This window comes from Protopterus annectens, chromosome 3.part0, assembly GCF_019279795.1.
Source record: "Protopterus annectens isolate FY-2018-M chromosome 3.part0, PAN1.0, whole genome shotgun sequence".
Lineage (NCBI taxonomy): Eukaryota > Metazoa > Chordata > Ceratodontiformes > Protopteridae > Protopterus > Protopterus annectens.
This window is the reverse complement of record NC_056731.1, coordinates 1980372998-1980397364: the sequence shown is the minus strand read 5'-3', so window position 1 is coordinate 1980397364 and position 24367 is coordinate 1980372998.

Here is a 24367-nt window from a genome sequence, read left to right as displayed (position 1 = left end):
GCAGAAACAGCTGCAGCAGGAATAGCATGAAGAAGGGCCACACAGCTCCCCCGCAATTGCCAAGGCCTGCACAGGTACAGAGTGACTCGGAGGAGGAACAACCTGAGCCTGCTCCAGTAGGCAGAAGGAGGCATGCCCAGTATGCCCTGGCCTTGGCAAAGAGGCAACGCATAGCAGATACACTGACACAGGAGGGACCCAGTGAATAACACCTCTCTCTGACTCTAACATACAGTAAAACGGATGCCAAACATGACACTACCTGTACTCAACCATGTGTAGGGAGTGTACTATGTGCATCCAACATAGGCAGCCTTGCTGCACCACTCTCAATACTGGGACACCCACAAGGTAAGTGACTCACACATGCCAGTCTGGGGGGTTCACATACCCAACAACAGTCACAGCCAGCAGGACAGGTGTAGACAAACACAAACAAAGGCTGTGCTATGGGCTTTGAATGATGCCTATGGATAACCCCCCACCAGGCCTACACAGACAGACCACAGCAGGTCAGGCAGTGGGACGTTAGTTCTGAAGGGTAGGAAGTCAAAAACTAATATGTAGGTAAATCAAAGCTAAGATCTGTAGTACACTGGTATGCCTCTAGTCAGCATGATAGCTTAGAATACAGAATGAAATGGAGCACCTGACATACCAGTACAGTCATAACAAATGTGTACAAGTGTCAGGGGTGCCCCCATCCTACATAGTAATGTAATAACAGTCATGTGTGCCCTCCCACAATCCTGTGTAGATATGTAGAAATAGTCAGGTGTGCCCCCCCATCCTACGTAGAAATGTAGTAACAGTCAGGTGTCCCCCCCCAATCCTGTCTAGAAATGTAGAAATAGTCAGGTGTGTGTCCCCCATCCTGTGTAGAAATTTAGAAATAGTCAGGTGTGCCCCCCATCCTATGTAGAAATGTAGTAACAGTCAGGTGTGCCCCCCCAAACCTGTGTAGAAATGTACAAATAGTCAGGTGTGCCTCCCCCATCCTATGTAGAAATGTAGCCAAATGATCAGCAGATACCCTGCAGTAACAGTATGCTACCTGTAGGTGTACAACACAAAGGTCTGCACTGCAGTACAAACTACCTGGACTCGATCCACACATTCAATACAGATGGGCATACTGGGCATGCTCACACACTTAAACAAATGAAGGCCATGTCTGCAAACACCGGGGGACGAGACATATCTGGCAGTCGCAGAAGTTAGTGCAGACACTCCTCAGTATGCAGTACTCATGCTTTGCACACACACTGGATAGGAATACAGACATATATCTAAGGACAACACACTATAATAAGTCAAAGGTAGATGTACATAGATGTGTGGAAGAGGGTGAATGCGACAAGGAGCCATCCGGGCCTGTCCCACCCAGCACACAGCCAAAGGGCCACAACCACATGAGGTTCATATGTCACTCACTGTACACACTAGCCACTGGTATTTGTCAGCATTACAGACTATGTGGTTCAAGTGCTAGCTGTGAAACATGACTGTACAAGGAAGTAGTCATTTAGCAGCTGTATACATGTACCTGTGAAATATGACCCTGTGTGTTTCCACATGTGATGTGTCAACCTCTAGATGAATGGGTTATGGCCCATGCACACACACTGCCCTCCCATAGCCCTACTATGACTAGCCTGCTGAGGTCATCCACTGTGAAATACACCTTTGGGAGTGTTGTAGCCCAAAAATCTCCATGGTGCTTCCTATAGCTGTGTACTGCTATAGTGTGATAAACTAGTTAGGCAAGAGTTCCACTCCCAGACATGGAAACTCTGTGTGTGTCTGTCTGTGTAGAGAGCAATGATTTTAGGGTAGTCACACTCCCTACAATTTAAATGCTCTACTTTGGTAATGCTGCTGATGTCATCCACCTAGAAATGCATCTCTGGGAAGGTTGTAGCCCAGTAATCTCAGTAGTGTATCCCATAACTGTGTACCACTGTAGTGTGATAAAATTGTGAGGTAGGAGTTCTAATCCCAGACTTGGCAAGTGTGTGTCTGTTTGTCTGTGTAGAGAGCAATGCTTTTTTAGGGTAGTCACACTCCCTACAATTCAAATGCTCTACTTTGGTAAGGCTGTTGATGTCATCCACCTAGAAATACACCTCTGGGAAGGTTGCAGCACAGTAATTTCCGTAGTGCATCCTGTAATTATGTACTGCTGTAGTGTGATAAAATAGGTAGGAGTTCTAATCCAAGACTTCGCAATTGTGTGTGTGTGTGTGTGTGTGTGTGTGTGTGTGTGTGTGTGTGTGTGTAGAGCTCAATGCAGTTTCGGCTAGTCACACTCAGTACAATTCAAATGCCCTACTTTTTTCAATCCTGCTGATGTCATTCACTGTGGAATGCACCTTTGGGGAAGGGGAACTCCAATAACCCATGTGATGTGCCCTATAATAGCATCATGCCGTGGTGTGATATAGAACTCTGGTAGGGGTTCTATTCCCACACATGGCAGTTGTGGACATATTGTGTGTGCTTCTATGCCTGTGTAGGGAGCTATGCATTTTAGGCTAGTCACACTCAATACAATTTAAATGCCCTACTTTGTCAATCCTGCTAATGTCATTCACTGTGAAATGTACCTTTGGGGAAGGGACACTCCAGAAATCCCCATGGTGCATCCTATAACAGCATCATGCTGTAGTGTGATATAGAGCTCTGGTAGGGGTTCTATTCCCACATATGGCAGTTGTGGACATATTGTGTGTGTTTCTATGCCTGTGTAGGGAGCTATGCATTTTAGGCTACTCACACTCAGTACAATTCAAATGCCCTAATTTGGCAATCCTGCTGATGTTATTCACTGTGAAATACACCTTTGGGGAAGGAGCACTCCAGCAATCCCTGTGGCGATTCATATAATGGCATAGTGCTGTAGTGTAATATACTAGTTAGGTAGGAGTTCTAATCCCAGGCATGACAGGTGTTTGTGCGTGTGTGTGTGTGTGTGTGTGTGTGTGTGTGTGTGTGTGTGTGTGTATGTGTGTGTGTCTGTATTTGTCATTCATATCATGTGTGGATGTGGTTGTGGGTGTGTAACAACTGGTCTCAATGTGGAGTGGGTATTGGAAACTTATATGGTGGGCCAAGTATATATCACAATGCCCACCATACAGGGATAACAGATGTGAAATAGCTGAGAGGCTGGAGTGCAAATCTATACTCCTAAACATGACATCAATGCCAGCTGAACAATGTTAGCAACCCTTGTATTTCCCAGGGAACACTCTCAACCCATGTCTCATACACACACACACGTGTCTAGGCAACAGACACTATGTTGGTAGTACCCTGCATATTGCCCACTGATAGTAACCATGGTGTGATTGCAGTGGATTACAGAGGGCAAGACACCCTGTCCATCAGTCCAATAGGCATGTACATGCCGACAGTGCACCTCCTGCATGTTCCCCACTGGACACCTGCAACACCTGTGGTGCCATCAAATGTGACCCACAAAGGACATACCATGCCTGAAACACAAGCCCTGTATGGACAGATGCCACTGACACCATGGCATACTGGTATCATGCTATCAATGTAGGGGCAGGGTCAACCTGCTGTCCATTAACAGTTCCCACCACATGAGACCAGGACTAGAACGTCTGATAATAACACAATGTGTACACAACATGGTCCAGACACCTCAGCTATACTTCCACATGTGACTGTACATGCATGTGGGAGTTGTGCACATCCCAGACACTGTCCATATCATGGACTAAGGAACACATACATGGCAAGCAATGCACAGCATTAGCCACATGCAATAGTCACCCAGGTGACTGGAAGGTGAATACAATACCCACCTGTGTGGGCACCCCTGAGCCACATTGCAGACCATTGTCATGTGGTCTGATGCCAAGGTATACCCATCACCTAGCTTTGTGTAGCCATCTGGCACCATCGACCACAACACACCTGTGAAGCAGTGCACCCATGCATGTCAGTACTGGCATCCATGTCTGTGTGTGTGTGGTGTATGATGAGTATGACCACATTCACAATCACTACAACCCCCATTGGCGTACTGAAGCATGCTGTCTTATGTCAGACACCTCCACATACCCTTTGCACATATAACCTCCGTATGACCCCCTGTGGTGCATGTGATACCTGCACAGTACTGTGTTGTGAAAATCCCACCAGTGATGAGTTGTATTCCTAGCCCTGCGAAGTGTGTCAATGTGTGTGCATCCCTGTGAGGGTGTGGCTGTGTTGACTCTGACATCTGTTCATGTGGACAGGCACGTGTACTACACCTATCACATAGCTACCATATCCCTGTTGCAGATGTCCCTCACCATCACATATATGTTCTGAGGGCTCCCTAACATGTGCATCCATTGACTGCATGGACATGTGATAGCTCTACATAGTTGTCAGGGGTTTGATACCCTGTACTGGTAGGTGTGTGACACAAACATGCTTAATGTTTACTGTCCCACCCCTTCCTGGCTTTCCTGTGCCTCAGTCTGCCTCTCTCACTCCCTCTCTGGTGGATGTGGAGACTTTCATCTGCATTGCTTAGGCAGCAGCATGTGTATTTTAAGTGATGCTCAGGATCGGTTACATATTACAAAATCGAAGTTACGGAACTTCGAATACCATATGGTCAACACCATATGATCGAAATTCCGTAACTTCAAAATTTAAAAAAAATAAATAATTAAAAGAAAGAAAACATACCCTGATGGGTTAAAGCAGGGGGGCAAGCCCCACTGCAACCCCACACTCCCGCTACTTAAATTTACCAACTCCGAGATTGTGCTACTGTGTAGGAAAGGGAAATCTTCCCTTTCCCCACGATAGTACATTTGATCTAGGAGTTGGTATATTTAAGTAGTGAAGGGTGCAGGGGGCTTGCCTACATCCTTTACTTTTTTTTTTTTTATGTTTACTTTGACGGATTCAAAGTTTCAATTGTTCGATCATTAAAGATCGACCTGTAGTGATTCGAACAACTGAAAATTTGATGTAGCAATAGGAACCCCTCAGGATAACCTCATGGCATCTGCATGAATTACAGCCCTCCTCTAGCTGATCGCATGTGGAACAGCTGTGTTAACATTTCCATAGCCAATTGCATGGAAACACACACCAATATCTAGGAACATCATGTTAGTGTTGGGCCTTTCATTCACTGTGAGCAGGAACACGATCTGTTTTTTGGCAAACAGCATATCAGATGGATTGGGGATTTACCTCTAACAACATACACTGTGTAAACAGGCCAACACACAGGAGGGGGATGTGCCTTACTGCAGATGGTAAGTGCTGCTATACTGAATTTGGAGTAATGTTGGTTTAACACGATGTGTGTGGATATGGCTGTCCTACATGTTTTCATACCTGCCATGTCAGTGCTATGTTTATGAGGGAACACCCACCTGTAGGGTCATCTGCAGACTGGCCAGTGTGTGGTGCCTTTTGTTTCAGGTGTTATCCACAGAGCACCTATCTGTGAACTGCAGAAGGTAGTGTGAGGATTGCAGTCTGTAGATGGTGACAGCTGTGAGAGTTACTGACTTCATATCCCTCATAGGACATACGTTGCAATAAACCCAGTTACAACAGTAAATGTATGAGTTTATCACAGCAACATGTCAATACTGGCCCTGTGTATGTGCCTTCAGCCACAACCCTGTCAACCTTTGTACATATGTCATGCAGTAAGGGGTGCATATGTGCTCTACACCATAATTAGTGACATCATAGCTGATAACGAGCCAGTGAGATATCAGACTGCTACACATGTTATGTATAGTAGGGGTTATATTTGATGACATAACCTGGACAGTCTGTGGTTGTGTATACAGTACTGAGGTCTGTGTATTTGTGATTGTTGGCAGTATGTGTATTGTTAATATGTACCTTGGCCTGTGTACAGACTGTGGTAGATGTCATTGTTCTTGGTCCTGTTCTATCTGATGTTACATGCTGCTCCACTGTATGTTACCCTATTGGCTGACATGTTTGTAGGGCCATACACGCACATGTCCCATATCACAGACAGGCATATGTGCACACTGTGTAGAGGCCCATTATATGTAGGGTTAGTGTGTGAGTGGCACATATGAGGTTGGTGTTGAACAGATACTGTAATAATGCGCTAGCATACCATATGCGGCTGTGGCTGTGTTCACATTGGATGTGGTTATGCATTTTCACACAGGTGTATGTTACTCTGTGCTGTGGCATGCCTGTAGAGTCTACTATATATGAAGGTACATGTGCATTCCCCCATTGGAAATGTAGGCCAGTGTTGAGCCGGTCTGCCTGTAGCCTGCACAGTGCTTCGTTACATGCCTAACAGCTTAGTGTATTTACCCAGTGAGATGTAATGTCCATATACTTGCCAGATGTACTGACTGCCGGGCCACAGTAACAGTCAGGTATGTCAGAAAGAGCAGTGGGATGCTGTACAGATGTATGTCAATATCTAGTGGGTAGCATGTGGCCATGGCACCTCTGTACCAGTGGTTAGTATGTGGCAGGACAGGCAGGGATGTGTGAATGCATAACCTATGGGGGCACATATATACCAGTAGTGACATGTTATACCCATCTACATGTCTGTTAACATTCACATTGTCAGGATTGATCCACATATCTTGCACTAAGGGGTTATGTGTGAACCTCTGGACTGTCCAGAGTGTGTCAGACTGTCCACATATATTGGCCATTATCCCTGCTGTAGTCCACAGGAGCATTGCATGCTAGCAATGGTACTGTACTATGTTGTCCTTCGGATGTCTGACAGTAGCCAATGGCACACATGTTAAAAGCAGATGTAACCTCTCACAAACACCATTTCTGTGAACACACTCCCTATTACAGTAGCAATAGTCTACAAATCTACATACTATACATACCTGACATCCCCTTGCACTACAAAGTTGGGGCTATAGGGTCTGAGGTAAGGCTACACTCCATGTTCAGGACATATGGTGAGGATATATGTACATATGATTATCCAGATATCGATGTAGACATACACATATACATATCAACATACATAGATGGATATGTATATGTACACAGCTATACAAAGAAGCACCCAGATATATACATATACAGAGCAATATATGTCTACACATATACAGACAGAGATACATATGCACATATAGGTATGGATATCTACATATATACTGACAGCAGTAGGTATATCAGAATAGAAATGTGTGCACATATAGTTATTGATATCTGCATATATACCAACATAACTAGGCATATCTGTATCCATAGGATTTGCATACATATATAGCTATATGTACATATATATATATATATATATATATATATATATACGTATATCTATATATACATATATCTATATATACATATATGTATATGGGAGCTCTACAAGATCCTGAAAGCCCAGACCATCAGGGGTAAGCTGCCTTAAAATATATGGATGTACATTACCCTACAATCCACCTTGGTTAAATGCAGGCCTACTACCACTTGCCATACAGACTGTTCTGTTTGTCAGTGTGCTTGTGATGATGTCAGTTGTGCCTTATGTAACAGTTACATTCAATTGTGTCAACTGAGGTCTTTACCACCTAAGGATTGTCTACAGGGTGTAGATAGAGGCTGCTGAACTATACATCTGCATTACTTACTGTTGATTGTTTGGTATTCTGTGGCCCAGTCTGTCTTTACTATTGTACTACTTGATGGCCTTGGCCTGGACAGCAACATTTCTTAACTTTTCCAGACTACTGTATTGGTATAACTGTTTCACAGTTGCATTAGTCAGTTTATGTGGATGCCTGTGTCAAAACAGCTATAGCACATGGCATATATAACTGTAATAGTACACAAATAAAGCTTTCCCAACTATGCAAACCTGTGTGTGGTGTTATATCCTTTGATTTCTCTGTGGCTATATGTTGCATGTGATGACTGTCATTTGTATGAGTGGCTCATACAGTCTCCAGTTGGTAAGGTGGTAACTGTAGAAATAGTGGTTGTTCCATATTGTGTGCACCTACTACATATGTATCTTACTATCCATGTTTCTGCTTGTGTATGTGTAGTTACACACACACATATATATATATATATATATATATATATATATATATATATATATATATATATATATATATATATATTTGCATATATGTGTCTGTGTATATGTATCTTAGGGATGCCCAGGTCAGGTCAGGTCCTGGTTATGGGATCTGCAACACTTGGTAGTGTATTGCAGGGTGGACGTGTTTGGCTGGGGGGGTTTACCTATTCGTACGAGACGTATATTGTTTGGGGCTTCTCAACTCCATTAACAGTGCATGTGGACGTATATGTTTTTGTTATTTTCCCATTGTTATCTAGAGATGTATGTCTGTATACACCTATTTAGATATATATATCTCTGCTTACATAAATATAACTATATCCGTATGTACCTACATAGATATATATATATATATATATCTGCTTACATATATATAACTTGCTGTATATATTTAAAGATATAGATGTAGGCATATATATATCTATAGATGTAGGCATTTGTATGTATATGTGTTTATATTTATATATATATATATATATATATATATATATATATATGTGTGTGTGTGTGTGTGTGTGTGTGTGTGTGTGCGTGTGTATATATTTCTATATATTTATATCTATATCTTCATATGGGATATGTTTTATCTATTTAGATATTAATATATATATATATACACACACACACACACACACACACACACACACACACACACACACACACACACACACACACACATACATCTACATGTTAAAATACATTTCCTGCACTGTTGAATGACTGGGCTGGATGATATGTTTGTGAAAACATCAGGGTTATGTATATCTGACATGGCTTAGTGGTAACTCAGCTTGGCTATGGTGTGCAGGGTCCTCAGTTTGACCCTTGCAAAGTCTGTTTACTTTGTTTATGGGCAGAACAAGGGCCCTTGGATACAGAGTGATTAAGGCACGTTTGAGCAGTTGTAAGCGAGTTTGCATGGGTTTGCGTGGAGGTAAGCACTGCTAACTTCCGGTTACAGTTTCTTATACTCAGTTAGCTTCTAAGTTCCTTAACCAGTGTAGGCATTGCTTACTCCTGCTCAAACAGACTGAAACCCACTTACTAGTGCAAAACAGTGCTTCTCCCACTTACCCCCATGCTAATTTCTTTAAAAGAAAAGAATAAAGGGTTGATAGGAAAGTGGTGAAAAAGGGGCACAAGGAGGGTAAGACAGTAGGGGAAATAGCAAGGGATTTGCAGGAAGGGTCTGGGGAAGGTCCATAGCTGCCCATTTCTACTACAGCAACTGCTCTGCATATACACTGAATTTGGAGGTAGATTTGGAAACTCAAATTCCTGAGAGAGGGGTGAGGACAACAATAATAAGTTGTGATGCCAATTAGACCAGATTATATGTGTCCAGTGGACATTTGTGCAAAATGGACAGCTATGTATGGGGCGAGATTTTTTTTTGGGAACAGATTGCCCATTTTTTTCAGGTGAGAGTGGGATGTTGGGGTGGGGTAGTACGTACATTTGAGGAGGTAGGTTGGGTAGATTAAAAGACAAGACAAACAAGATGCATACAGGGGCAGTACATGACACATGTGTGGGGTAAACACCTTGATGGGGAGGGATGTTGGGAAATGGGAAGCCCATGAGCCCCCTAGTGGAAACAGTGGGACTGATGTCCCCACCCATGGGCATTCACCACTACACCTTCACAGCCCCTATGGTTGCTGTGCTGGGGGCTGAGTTGCAGAGCAGACTGATGCTCTAGTTGTGACACATGGCCCTTGAACTGGCGTAGAAGATCACCAAGCTGCTGGTTGAGCTCTCTAGACTCCATGACCCCAACCTGGCGACGGCTGACAGGTTCCTGTCCACACCCACTCCTGGGGGGGTGAGCCCCATCCGAGGCAGCTCCACCTGAAGGTGGTGCAGGACCATCACACAGGGAGGTCTCGGGTTGGGCCCTAGATGGTGCCATGGCCAGCTGAGGTGGGACAGGTGGGTCCGCTGGGACCAGCCTTCCCAAACGTGCTATAGTGTTTAGATTTTATCATCATATGTGGTTTAGTAAAAGTCAACACATTCCAGGGTTAGGTATAACAGCATGCATAGATATTCCCTTTAACCCAGACACCAGATACGGAACAGTTGCAAAGCAAACAGAACACATGCATATATGGGACCACAGTGGTAATAAGAACAGCACACAAGTACATTGATGGCACCATGCCACCAATGTTGGAATATTTCATTATAGCACATGCATGGGAGCAATTAATATATTTATCAAACAATTGGACATTATCAGAACATAGGTGTCATTACATACCGGTTGGGTGGGTATGTTGGTTATTGTTGGAGATATGGTGGGGGGAGAGAAAGATGTCAATTAACAACTAGTATATTCCTGTAGTCCGCATTACTCTCCTAGTCAGTGATGTTATCTGTAACCTACAAGTCTTACTACATTACCCTATAGCCTTAGTTTGGACAGTGATATGGCTGTCATCATCGTTATACATGAACCGGTTTTACCTGCAGTATACACCTCTTACCTGGTAGACCTGTGGAGGGAATGTTTGTTAACACTAACTAACTGTTTCTGCACATACTCCCAGATTCTAGGTTGATGTTGTGCACATAGTTATCCAACTCTTTCTGCACAGACTCTAGCCATGTGTTGACCACATGCAGGTGTGCTGGGAAATATCTAGAATATTGCCCTCTTCAACCTTTAGTGACCTGACACACACATATATACATGCTTTCCTACACAGTTATATTATGTAGCACAGTGTGGGTGACAATGATAAGTGATATGTTATTATTCAGAGAAACCGTAACACTCACAATTCCTTACAATACCAGAGTGAACAGTACCACTACAGGTTATTATGGTCTTTATTTCTCAGCACAGTGTTTGCATCTGACGTACCTGAGGGGGCAATGTTTGTTAGCACTACCTGACTGTTGCCACACAAATTTCCAGATTACACATTAGTATTATGCACATATATCTCACTCTGTTACTGTACACACTCTGACCACAGCTTGACAAGTTGGGGTGTAGATGGGACATACATGGCTTCTTAGTCTCATAAGGTATTGGGGAGTTGCTAGTGTGCCAGCTTTGTTCTCACAGATGTGTATCAATCAGTTGTATTTCCTGTTTGGGGCCTATATGTCTGGGATCATCCCACTGATTCCCCAGGGGGACAGGTTGATAGGCAACAGATATGGGCCACTTTACTGGACATTCTGGACATATCTGTGCAGTTGTGGGGTATGATTCTGTATGCAGAATTTGAACCATGGCTGCGTGTGCTAAAAAAAAACAACAGTTTACATCTCAGGTATATGTGCTATTTGGGTTTTATCATCTGCATTTTCCCTGTTTACTATCTATGTGTCTCTCAGTTATAATAAATGGCCTCTGGGGATTACACCTGTCATATACAGGCATTTCTACACATTCCATTTATGGTGCACTATGTGGGTAACAGTGCTTAATACAACAGTACTATTACATGATTGCGAATCTACATTACCATATGATACCAGGGTATACACATGGAGTTCAGCAGTTAGACCTTTATTGTCAGGCTATTACACTTTTATTGACATACAAATGATATGAGACTCTTTTTGCCATATTCTCTAGTGTATGCAGTACTTGCCTTGAACAATACAGGTTTTATACAGACAATTAATTTACAACTACTTTTAGTTTTATTTCCTATGACAGCAAATGCATGAGTATTACTGACCTGCTTGGCATTGCAACCTCACCAGGTGACTTGACGTGGGCCTTCTGGTTCATGGCCCACTCCATTGCAGCTGTGCGGGACATAAGAAGAATATTTAGCCATACCTATCCATGATATACCTGAGCTGGCAATTATTACACACATAGTGGGGTAATACCTGCACACAACTGTAATATTCCCTGCCACTCTAGCCTCTTGGATCCACTCCTCCAAGAGGTCCCTCTTACACCGCTACAGGTCAGCATAGTGATGCCTGACCTTTTCACCAGTTTGGGGTATGCCAGTGGCACTGGTGAGATCACGGGCAAGATAGTCCCAGGCCTCCGCCTTATATTGGGACCCCTGGTACTGGCCCTGCAGCAGACTCTGTTCATGGTCTTTGACAAGGAGTTCTGCCATGACTTTGGACTCCTGGATGCACCAGTGCTGTGCCCAAAAGTGCACACCTTCTCCCCTTATTGCCATTGTGCCTGCAAGGGAAAGCTACAACCAGTTACGAGATGCATTCCCACCTCTTGGGCTTAAATAGTGATGATTTCCTGCACTTTTTTGTGATTGGCCAGTTTTAAAAAGGTTTGGCTATGGGCAAACCTGCTTACCTAGGATTGGCATTGTTTAAGGGGGTATAACACTGGGCACATTAAGTTAGCTGGCCTACACATTGCTTACACCTCCTAAACAGGCCTGTGCAATGGTTAGCATTGCTTACATTAGACTTTGCATTATAATTCCTTTTTGGCATTGAGTTATTATTCATTACACCTTATATGTATGCCTGGTATCCATGATTCATGTGTACATACACTGTATGGGGTCCTTGTATTTTACTGGGGACTTCAAGACTCTATTACAATTACACCTGACTTCTGGCCTTACTGCTGTACTCCAGTTCACGTATTTATGTTATGTAGTTGGTTAAGACACATATGTCTGTATACTGATTCCTTTCACAGGTTCAGTTTGGTTTTACTATGGTAAAGACTTTTTTTCTGATACCTCATTTTTTTGTACTTCAGTGTTGGCTTGGTGGTTAACTACTGTGACTATGATGTATAGTTTCCTGGGTTTGAGACCTGCATAACTGCTTATTTTGTTGCTGGGCAGAACAAGGGACGTTGGATATAGATTGATTAAGGCACTTTTGAGCATTTGTAAGCAGGGTTGAGCTGGTTTGCGTGAGGGTAAGCACTGCTAACCTCCGGTTACATATGCTTACAGATAGTTACCTTGAAAATTGCTTAACCTGTGTGCGCATTGATTAGTCCCGTGCAAACGGGGTTAAACTCGCTTACTAGTGCTTAAATATGCTTACTACTGCTTATTGGTGCTTAAACCTGCTTACTAGTGCTTTATTCATTATGACACTGACACCTCACATGTGCATTTACTGTCGTACTCCAGTTCAGCAATATATGTTATTTAGTGGGTTATGCAACATAAATATTAGTCATAACATGCTTTGCCATGGAAAATGGAATTATATGCTGTGGGACTCGAACCAGGAATGCCTGCTCGTAAGGTGAATGCTCTGCCCACTACACTATTGCTATGCTGTTTCATTTGCATATATCTTCCTTGTTATCCTCTTCAGCCATTTAAGTTGCATTAACCACAGCTAAGTGATGGGCACACCCGCACACCTATGGTTAACTTTAATCAGATTTTAAAATAAAAAATAAAAGGTTTGTTCATTTTATTGGTGATTACTTGCTGTTGTACATGAGGGGGAATGTTGGTGGGGATATGCGTACACCTATGAGCAGTCTAGCTAATTTCTTACCCCTTTCTGCTGTTCTTCATTGTGGGGGCTCGTATATTCTGAGAGCTCTGCTCACAGACACGCCCCCTGAACTCTTACACACTCAATGTAAGATTAGGAGCTCAGGCAGTGTGCCTCATTACTATGCATGGTGCGCTGCCATCCTGCTCCTAAACGGCTGCCTCTGTGCAGGACTAAGCTAGTCCTACATGGAGGAATAATAAATCTGGAGGAGAAGTCCCTACTCCTGTGCTTTAAGATAATGTGGAAATAGATGTCCAATTACATAATGCCAAATGAGGAATCTGTATTTAAAGAAAATCCATAGAAAAAAATACCACATCGAGGAAAGAACACTCGATTGAAAATGTTTTTATTCTACTCAGTTAAGCAGTGTCATCTGGAAATATTTTATCGAAACTGAGCACATAACCTTCACTCCATAGTTTAAATTCTATGCATTTATAAAAGGTCTTTAGTTCACTTAAAAAAAGCATATACCAAGTTGAGAATCATATTCACTTGAAGATCTGCCTCTCTTAGCTCTCAACAAGCTTTTAACATTTAAATGTATGCTTAAATCAGGTGATTTCCCAGCATTTAAACTTATAATAAAAGAAACAGTAAAACATTGCCTTCATTTTTCAGTAGGATAGTATTTATAGTGGGAAAGATACAGCTTGTTACAGCTATAAAACATTCAATATTTGGCAATATACAAGGAAGAAAACGGATTTCAGACTAATCGTATGTAATAATTAATGACAATATAACAAATTATGCATACCTCCCAAAAATATGTAAGGATGGCTAGATAAGCTAACTGTAAAACACAAAACATTATGACAGAGTAACTGTACCTAACATCAATAACCAGAGAGGGAAATGTGACAGTATTTCTAATGATATTATTAAAATAAAATGGCAGAGTCAAAAGGTTATTTGATAGTATATTATGTTGTAGACAGCCTTTAGATAATTTTTTATTTCATTTTTTTGAGTTATTTGCCAATCCCTTCAACATCCATGGTTTTCCTCCAGAATAATCTGACAACAGACTATCTCCTCTTTGAAATAAATAGCTGTCATGTTTTCTGGGTAATGTAATCTGAAAACATTTATGGCAATGCAACTTGTCTGTAAGAAATCTTTGGAAAAGCAAGAGCAAGCATAGTAGAAATCAAAGGCAGTTTCAGTGAGAATCAACACCGTCTTTGGATGTGGTGATAGAAATACCAATGCCTTTAGAGCTTATAAAACATTGTTTGCACTGCAGGGAGGTGAGGGTCCTGTGTGGATGAAATAATAAAGGCAAGAATTAGCAGATAAAGAAAATATTTTTATTTTTTTTATTTATTTTACATTTGTTGACCAGGCTAGTCTGACTGGATACATGTCCATTTTCAGCAGAGGCCCGAGGAGAAAAGCTCCACTATATTCTAGTACATAATAAAAACAAAAAATAGCACAATAAGATACAAATTATAAGCATGTAGAAAACTATTCCCATGCAGCATAGTAACAGTGCAAAAGTAATTTAGCAAAACTATAACATAGAGTGAGGATTTCTATTCCAAATTCTTTGCAAGAGTAGAAATAGTACAATTAAAAAAGAAATAAAGTAGTAATTCACACAAGACTCTATTCAACTATTTACAGTATTAACAATTTTGATAAACGTTTTGTGCCAGGGCACTAGTTTTAAGAAGCAGATTTCTACAGCTGGGAGCAACATGTAGATTTAGATACAAGGTGAGATGACAGGTTGCAGTAATATAACAAGTATAAAGGTTGCAGTAATATGACAAGAATAAAGAGAAGTTGAATTTATAGGAAAAAGTAATATCCATGTGGATGGTAGGTGAGCTACAGAGGAGGGGTAGTACTAGTGATAAGGACAAGTAGAAGAGTAATGGAGAGAGCTGAAAAGAGAGTTGGATGCTGAGGTCAGTCAGGATTCGAGCAAGGGCATAGCCAGTGAGATTTAAAATAGTTACTTAGTTGTTTCTTGAAAAGTTGTGATGAGCCTAGAGTGGTCAGTTCTATGGGAAGTTTATTCCAGTATGAGCCAATGGCATTTGTAAACAAGGAGTCCCCAGCTTTGTTGGGTGTTTTGAGAGTGGCTACTAGTAGTTTGTTAGCTGAGTGAAGGGAAGTAAGATTCCTGTAAGGGACAACAACGTTATTTAGTATGGATGTATTAGAAGGGTAATGGAGAATTTTATAGGTGATAACTAATTGATGTAGGAGAATAAGATTTTGAAGTTCAAGCCAGTCAAGCTTTTTGAGATTAACACAATGATGGGTGTGAAATGGGGAACCTATGGCAAACTTGGCAATGCTGTGGTAGGCTGTGGCAAGTTTCTGAAGGTTAGATTTTGAAAGGTTTATAAAAGATGGGGACATACAATAATGTAGAGATAAGATGAGTTTGGGCTAGAGACACCCTGGTAGTTGCTGTTAGAAAGGGCATAAGTCTGTAGATGGCACCTATCTTTTTATTAACAGCTTTGATGGTTAGGTCAGTGTGGTAATCATAGTTTAGTTGATTATCTATTGTAATGCCTAGTAGTTTAGTGGAACAATCAGGTGTAATGATAGTGCCATTGTCAGACACAATAGAAAAGGAGAGAGGGGCAGATTTAAGGGTTGGAGAGAAAAGTAATAATTTGTTTTTTTTTGGGATTAAGGAGGAGACAGATATCTTGGAACCATTTTTCTGCTGCTGTAAAGACTTTTTGGGTGGAAGAATGAAGTTCAGCTGGAGATACAGCAGAACAGGTGAGAGTTGAATTGTCTGCATATTGAATACATGAGGATGTTGGGAGTGAAGTAGACAGGTTATTTATAAATATGGAGAAGAGAAGGGGTCTTAAGATGGATCCTTGAGGGACACCGATAGTGACTGGGAGCTGAGAGGATAGATGGCTGTCCCAAAGGACTGCTTGTTGTCTATCTTTCAGATAAGAGTCAAACTAGTGCAATGCCGAAGATTCAAGTAGCACTCAAATTACCCAATTTTGAGATAGTTTCATAAGCTAACAGGTGAGTAACAGCTTGTAGTGCTTTTAAAATTAAACATTAATCCCTAGATTCAGCAAGCCATGCACGGTGTGCAGGAACAGTGCAGGAGCTCCAGGAGGCAATATGTCCGCCATGCGATCCAGGAATAAGCTGCAGGGACGTGCACAAGTGCTCCTGCATTATTCCTGAACGGACGCAGGTCGTGTATGTAAATTACCCCATTTGCAGGTGAACACCATGCAAATGAGGTGAATTTGTGATCCAGGAAGCTGGCAGCTGGCCACGCAGGACTAGTGTAATCTGCAGAAATGTACTCGGTTAGAAACCGAGTACATTTCTGCAAACTACAAAACAGAGCCATGACAGCTCCAAATAAAGAACTAACAGAGGGGAACAGATCCCAGTGGATACTAAGGTATGTGTAGGCCTAAGAATACTAGCCACAGGTACCCCCCCAAAGGCCAACTGGGGATATCATGGGGATCTCACAGGCATCAGCATCCAGGGTTCTCCACCAGTTCCTGGATGCCATGTCAGCACATGCCGGTGAGCACGTATATTTCCCCAACACCCGTGAGGCATTGGCCAGCAATATGCATCTCTTCCACCAAATATCAGAATACTCTGAGGTAGTGGGTGCTATAGACTGCATGCACATATGCAACAAAGCACCACTTGGTTAGTGGGTTAGGGTCTACATCAACCGCAAGGGATTCCCCTCCATCAACTGCCAGGTCATGTGTGATGCCTGGGGCATTATAATGAATGTGTGTGCTGGCTGCCCTGGAAGCTATCATGATTCCCACATCTGGCATCTGACACAGCTGTACCAGAGATTTGACAATGGGGACATCCCTTACAGTCAACTAGTGGGGGATGCTGGTTACACACTGTAGCCATGGCTGAATACACCCATCAGAAATGCACACACACCCAAACAAGAACTCCATAATGAGGCACACGCACAGACCAGAATTATAACAGAGCTTGTGTTTGGGATGTGTTTGCGATGCTCAAGTCATGGTTCCAGTGCCTGGACATATCCAGTGGAGTCTTGTATTACTCACCAGCTACATGTACTCAAATTGTCATTGTATGTGCCATGCTACACAATATGATCCTGTGGAAACAGCTGCAGCAGGAACAGCACGGGGCAGGGCCATACAGCCCCCCACCATTGCTAAGGCCTGCACAGGCACAGAGTGACTCAGAGGAGGAACAACCTGAGCCTGCTCCAGTAGGTAGAAGGAGGCATGCCCAGTATGCCCTGGCTTTGGCAAAGAGGCAATGTATACCACATACACTGACACATTAGGGACCCAGGGAATGACACCTCTCTCTGACTTGCACATACAGTAAAAAGGATGCCAAACATGACACTACCCATGCTCAACCATGTATAGGGAGTGTACTATGTGCACCTGACATAGGCAGCCCTCCAGTACCATCCTCAATACTGGCACAGCCACAATACTGGCACAGCCACAAGGTAAGTCACTCTTACCAATTGCTGAATGGAGTAGTATTTGTTGTTACTTGTATCTATGGTATTGATGTGAGCATGCAAAGGAATCAGGTGGCTAAATGGGATGCCAGCAGATAGTAGACACCTATAGTGGCAGCATGAGATCTGTAACAAATACTGGTGTCACCATAGTAGCGAGTACTACACATGGTGACAAAACCCACTGCAGGAAATGTGCTGGGCTACATGTGTGTCCATATGACACACACATGCCAGTCAGGTAGGCTCACATACCCAACAACAGTCTCAGCCAGCAGGAAAGGTGTAGACAAACACAAACAAAGGCTGTGCTAAGTCCTCTGAATGATGGCTATGGGTAACCTCTCCCTCAGGCCTACACAAACAGACAACACCAGGTCAGGCAGTGGGATGTTAGTTCTGAAGGGTAAGAAGTCAGAAACTGATAGTTAGGTCAATCAAACCTAAGAACTGTAGTACACTGATATGCCTCTAGTCAGCATGATAGGTTAGAATACAGAATGAAATGGAGTACCTTACATACCAGTACAGTCATAGCAAATGTGTACAATTGTCAGGTGTGCCCGCCCCAATCCTATGTAGAAATGTAGTAACAGTCTGGTGTGCTCCCTCAATCTGATGAAGTCACATTGTAACAGTCAGGTGTGCCCCCCAATCCTATGTAGAAATGTAGAAACAGTCAGGTGTGCCCAAAAATCCTATGTAGAAATGTAGAAACAGTCAGGTGTGCTCCCCCAGTCCTATGTAGAAATGTAGTAACAGTCTGGTGTGCCACCCCCATCTGATGTAGGCACGTAGTAACAATCAGGTGTGCCCCCCCAAATCCTTATGTAGAAATGTAGTAATGGTCAGATGTGCCGCTCATGCCTATGTAGACACGTAGTAACAGTCAGGTGTGCCCCCAATCCCATGTAGAAATGTAGTAACAGTCTGGTGTGGCCTCCCCAATCCGATGTAGAAATATAGTAACATGTATGTGTAGGTATAATACCAGTGGAGCACAGATTACCTGAGGTGGCTAAGGTAGTAGGATAGATTGCAGCATTTATACAATATGCAGGTATGTGTGTGTTTCATTATGTGTTAAAGTGGTCAGTATGTATGCATGGTGAGGTTTGTCCTGGTGGCCATTGCCCAGTACTGCTGATGACGTGGCCAAGTCCTCACAACTGCAGTGCCAAACATAATTCTCCCCAGTATAACACATTCTAGCAGTAAGCCATTGTAAATGTATGGAGGTAATATGTGTCACCATCTGAAAGATGGACATGAAATGACTGTTGGGCCAGATATACAAGCAGAACACAGGGGAAAGTACCCCAGACAGACAGTGTATAATGTGTAACCATTAAATGGACACACCCTTTGAATTGTACATACAGGTTTGCAGCACATTATCTGGGCTTGTAGTAGGGAATACGAATGTCATCTGGCCAAACACTCGCAGATCACAAAGGTTATTGGAATGATGTATTGAGAAACAGCTGATGTCCCTGCACAAACTAGCATAAGTGGAATGCCCCATGCAAATCTGTGAGTCAGATGCAAGTAGTGTCCATAGCACACATGCACCCAGCTAACCCAAACACCACCCACAGTTACCTCTCCAGTTTTATCCCTGCTGTTGGGAATGGGTACAATATGACCCCCACCTATGTATGGCAATAGCGAAAGAATGCAACATGCAGTGCAGGTGTCCATGCAGGTGTGTCCCTAGCTGTAAGCAGCACCCTGCCAGCATCCACACCACTTGATCAATACTGACAGAAAGTATTGGCATGAACCCCTAGCACACCTACCTTTTCACCCCAGGGGAATATACTGTATGGCAGTCTGGCACTGTAGGACTGACAGAATGCAACGGCCTGCTACAGCTGGCCTGCATAACTACCAAATGGCCTGCAGTCCTCTGCCAAAGGCCTGTGTCTCACCCGTACTGCCAATGTATGTTATGTCATGGACTCCAAAATAACAACATAACACAGTCCACAGAACCCATGTGCAAGGCCATGTGGACAAACCACAGTAACATGTCCACCATGTCCCACTGCATGAACTGTGGACCAACACCAATACACTGCTGTGATGAGGTGATAACTATACGGAAAGTATCAGAGAATGTTTGCATAATATATGGAAGAGGAGAGAATAATAGACGGGGGTGGGAGCATGGGCAGCATGGAATGTGTGAAGAGTGAAACACAGCCATGTGCACATACTATCCCTGGCTGCAAACACAAAAATTACTGGCTACAAACCTCCTCATAAAACATAATAGGGGCAATGTCCTGACTTATGACTCATGCCTCTGGGTAACCTGTGTGAATCTGTACAGCTGTGAGGTATTGCCACAGCAAGATAAGGCCATACTGTCATGTTGATGGATGTACAAGTATAGGATCCTCTGCCACCACTGTACCAAGGTGCTGAACCAATTACACAGACCCAGCAGCAGGTGTCTGCAGCTCCCCCTCCAGAATGGCATTAGTTTGCAGGAATATATAGGCATTTGACCACAATACTGGACACAGCTGCATTCACCCCGTGTTCCCCTGGACATCACTGCAAGCAAAAATGTCTCCCTGACAGTACTTGATGACACAAAACATCACAGTGTATAACACTACACATGTCTGAATATCTCTGATAACACCAGGACCATATAGCAGAAGCAGCACAGACACAATTGCCTACAGTACCCACTAACTCTTCCCTAGTTTGACCGCATATTGTCAACTGATCTACAGATATCTTGCAGAAACAGTTTGCTACCTGTAGGTGTAAAACACAAAAGTCTGCACTGGAGTACAATCTACCTAGAATGGATCCACACATTCAATACAGAAAGGCATACTGGGCATGCTCCCACACTTAGAGAAATGCAGGCAATGTCAGACAACAAAATACTGAAAGGTCATACTGGGCATGCTCACACACAAATAGATGAAGCCCATATCTGGCAACAGCAATGGACCATACATGTCTGACAGTTGCAGATGTTATTGCATACACTCAGTATGCCAGTATGCACCAGTCATGCTTTGCACACACACTGGATAGAAATACACACATATATCCAAGGATAACACACTATAATATGCCAACAGTGCGCACACAGACACACACACACACACACACACACACACACACATATATATGTGTGTGTGTGTGTGTGTGTGTGTGTGTGTGTGTGTGTGTAAGAGAGTGACAGTGACAAAGAGCCTTCCATTATGAGGTCTGTCACACCCAGCACACAGCTGAATGGCTACAGCCACATGATGTGTAAATGTCACTCACTGTAGAAATTAGCCTTTGGAATCCCTCAGCATTATAGAATCTGTGGTGCTAGTGCTAACTGTGCAACGTGACTGTACAAGGCAGTAGTTATCTAGCAGTTGTATACATACCTGTGGAATATAAACCTGTGTGTGCCTGAGTGTGGTGTGTCTACCTCTAGATGAATGGGTTATCGCCCATGAACACACACTGCCCTCTCCATTGCCCTATTATGGCAAGCCTGCTGATGTCAGTCACTTTGAAATATACCTTTGGTGAATGGATAGCTCCATAATCTCTGTGACACATCCTGTAACTGCATAATACTGTAGTGTAATAAGCTAGTTATGTAGGAGTTCTAATCCCAGATGTGGCAACTGTGTGTGTATTTGTCTGTGTAGAAATCAATGCTTTTTAGGCTAGTCACACACTACAATTCAAATGCCCTCCTTTGGCAAGCCTGCTGATGTCAGTCACTTTGAAAGACACCTTTGGGGAAAGAATAGCCCAGTAATCTCTGTGGCACATCCTATAACTGCGTAATGCTGTAGTGTGATAAACTAATTGGGTAGGAGTTCTAATCCCAGATGTGGCAACTATGTGTGTGTATTTGTCTGTGTAGGGATCAATGATTTTTAGGCTAGTCACACACACTACAATTCAAATGCCCTACTTTGGTAAGCCTGCTGATGTCATTCACTTTGACATACACCTTTGGGGAAGAAATAGCCCAATAATCTCTGTGGTGCATCCTATAACTGTGTAATGCTGTAGTGTGATAAATTAGTTAGGTTGGCGTTCTAATCCCAGACATGGCAACTATGTGTGTTTGTCTGTGTAGGGAGCAATGCTTTATAGACTAGTCACACTCACTACACTTCAAATGCCTTACTCTGGCAAGCCTGCTGATGTCATTCACTTTGAAATACAGCTTTGGGGAAGACGTAGCCCAATAATCTCTGTGGCATGTCCTATAACAGCGTAATGCTGTAGTGTGATAGAGTAGTTTGGTAGGGGGTCTATTCCCAGACATGGCAAATGTGGATGTTTGTTTGTCTGTGTAGGCAGCAATGGTTTTGAGGCCATTCACAGTCAATAAAACCTCCATTGGCCTTCTTTGGCAAGCCACCTGATGTAATTCATTTTGAAATACACTTTTGAGGAAAGAGTAATCCAGTAATCTCCGTAGTGCATCCTATAACAACATAATGCTGTAGTGTGATATAATAATTCGGTAGGAGTTCTATTCCCAGACATGGCAAGTGTGGATGTTTGTGTGTGTTTATTTCTCTGTGTAGGGAGCAATGATGTCATTCTCAGTAAAATACACCTTTGGAGAAGGAATAATCTAGTAATCTACGTGCCGTGTCCTATAACTGTGTGATCAGATAGTTAGGTAGGAGTTCTAATCCCAGACATGGCAACTGTGTGTGTCTTTGTTTGTCATTCGTGCCCTATGTGGCTGTGAGTGTGTAACAACTGGACTCATTGTGGAGTGGGTTTTGCAAATTTCTTATATGGTGGGCCTATTATATGTCACAATGTCCACCTTACAAGGATAACAGGTGTCAAATAGCTGAGAGGCTGGGGTGACAATACATACCCCTACATGTGACATCAATGCCTGGTGAACAAATTAAGCAACCCATGTATTACCCAGAGAACACTCTCAACCCATGTCTCATACACAAACACACTTGCCTAGGCAACAATTGCTTTGTTGGTTGTACCCTGCATATTGCCCACAGATAGTAACTATGGTGTGATTGCAGTGGACTACAGAGGGCATGGCATGCTGTCCCATCACTACAATAGACACATAATTGCAGACAGTGCGCCTTCACTATGTTCCCCACTGGACACCTGCAACAACTGTGGTGCCGTCAAATGTGACCCACAAAGGACATACCATGCCTTAAACACATGCCCTATATGGACAGATGCCACTGACACCAGGGAATATCTGTATCATGCTATCAGTGCAGGTGCAAGGTCAACCTGGTGTCCATTACCAGTTCCCACAACATGAGACCAGGACTGGCACATCTGATGATAACAATCTGTGTACACAACATGGGCCAGACACCAAGGTACAGTTTCACATGTCACTGAACATGCAAGTGGGGCATGTGCACATCTCAGACACCGTCCATGTCATGGACTATAGAACACATACATGGCAAGCATTGCACAGCACTGGCCACACACAATAGTAACCCAGGTGACTGGATAGTGAATGCAATACCCACCTGTCTGTGCCAATCCAGTGACTACACCTCTGAGCCACATGCAGACCATTGTCATGTGACCTGATGCCAAGGTATACCCTTCACCTAGCCTTGTACAGCCTTCTGGCACAGTCAACCACTACACACTTGTGAAGCAATGCATTCCTACATGTCAGTACTGGCACCCTGTGTCTGTGTGTGTGTGTGTGTGTGTGTGTGTGTGTGTGTGTGAGGAGTATGATGCTTTGACCACATTCACACTCACTACAACTCCCATTGGCCTACTGAAGCATGGTGTCTGATGTTAGACACCTTCACATGCCCTTTTCCCATATATCATCTGGATAACCCCTGTGGTGCATGTGATACCTGCGCATTACTTTATTGTGGCAAACTAGCTAGATAGAAAGTCTATTTCTGACCCTGCCAACTGTGTCAATGTGTGTGAGTCCCTGAGAGAGTGTGGCTGTGTTGACATTGACACCTGTTCATGTGGACAGGCAAGTGTACTACACTTACCTTATTGCGGGTCTATAGCAGAATATTGAATATTTAACAGTTTGAATCACTAAAGGTTGATCTTTAGTGATCAAACTGTTAAAACATTGACTGTTCAGAAAAAAAATAAAAATAAAAAATAAATAAACGGTGTAGGCAGGGAGGCAAGCCCCCCTCACCCCCCACATTCCCTGCTACTTAAATATACCAACTTTGAGACCACACTACATTGAAGTAAATGGAAATCTCCCCTTACGGAGATTTCCG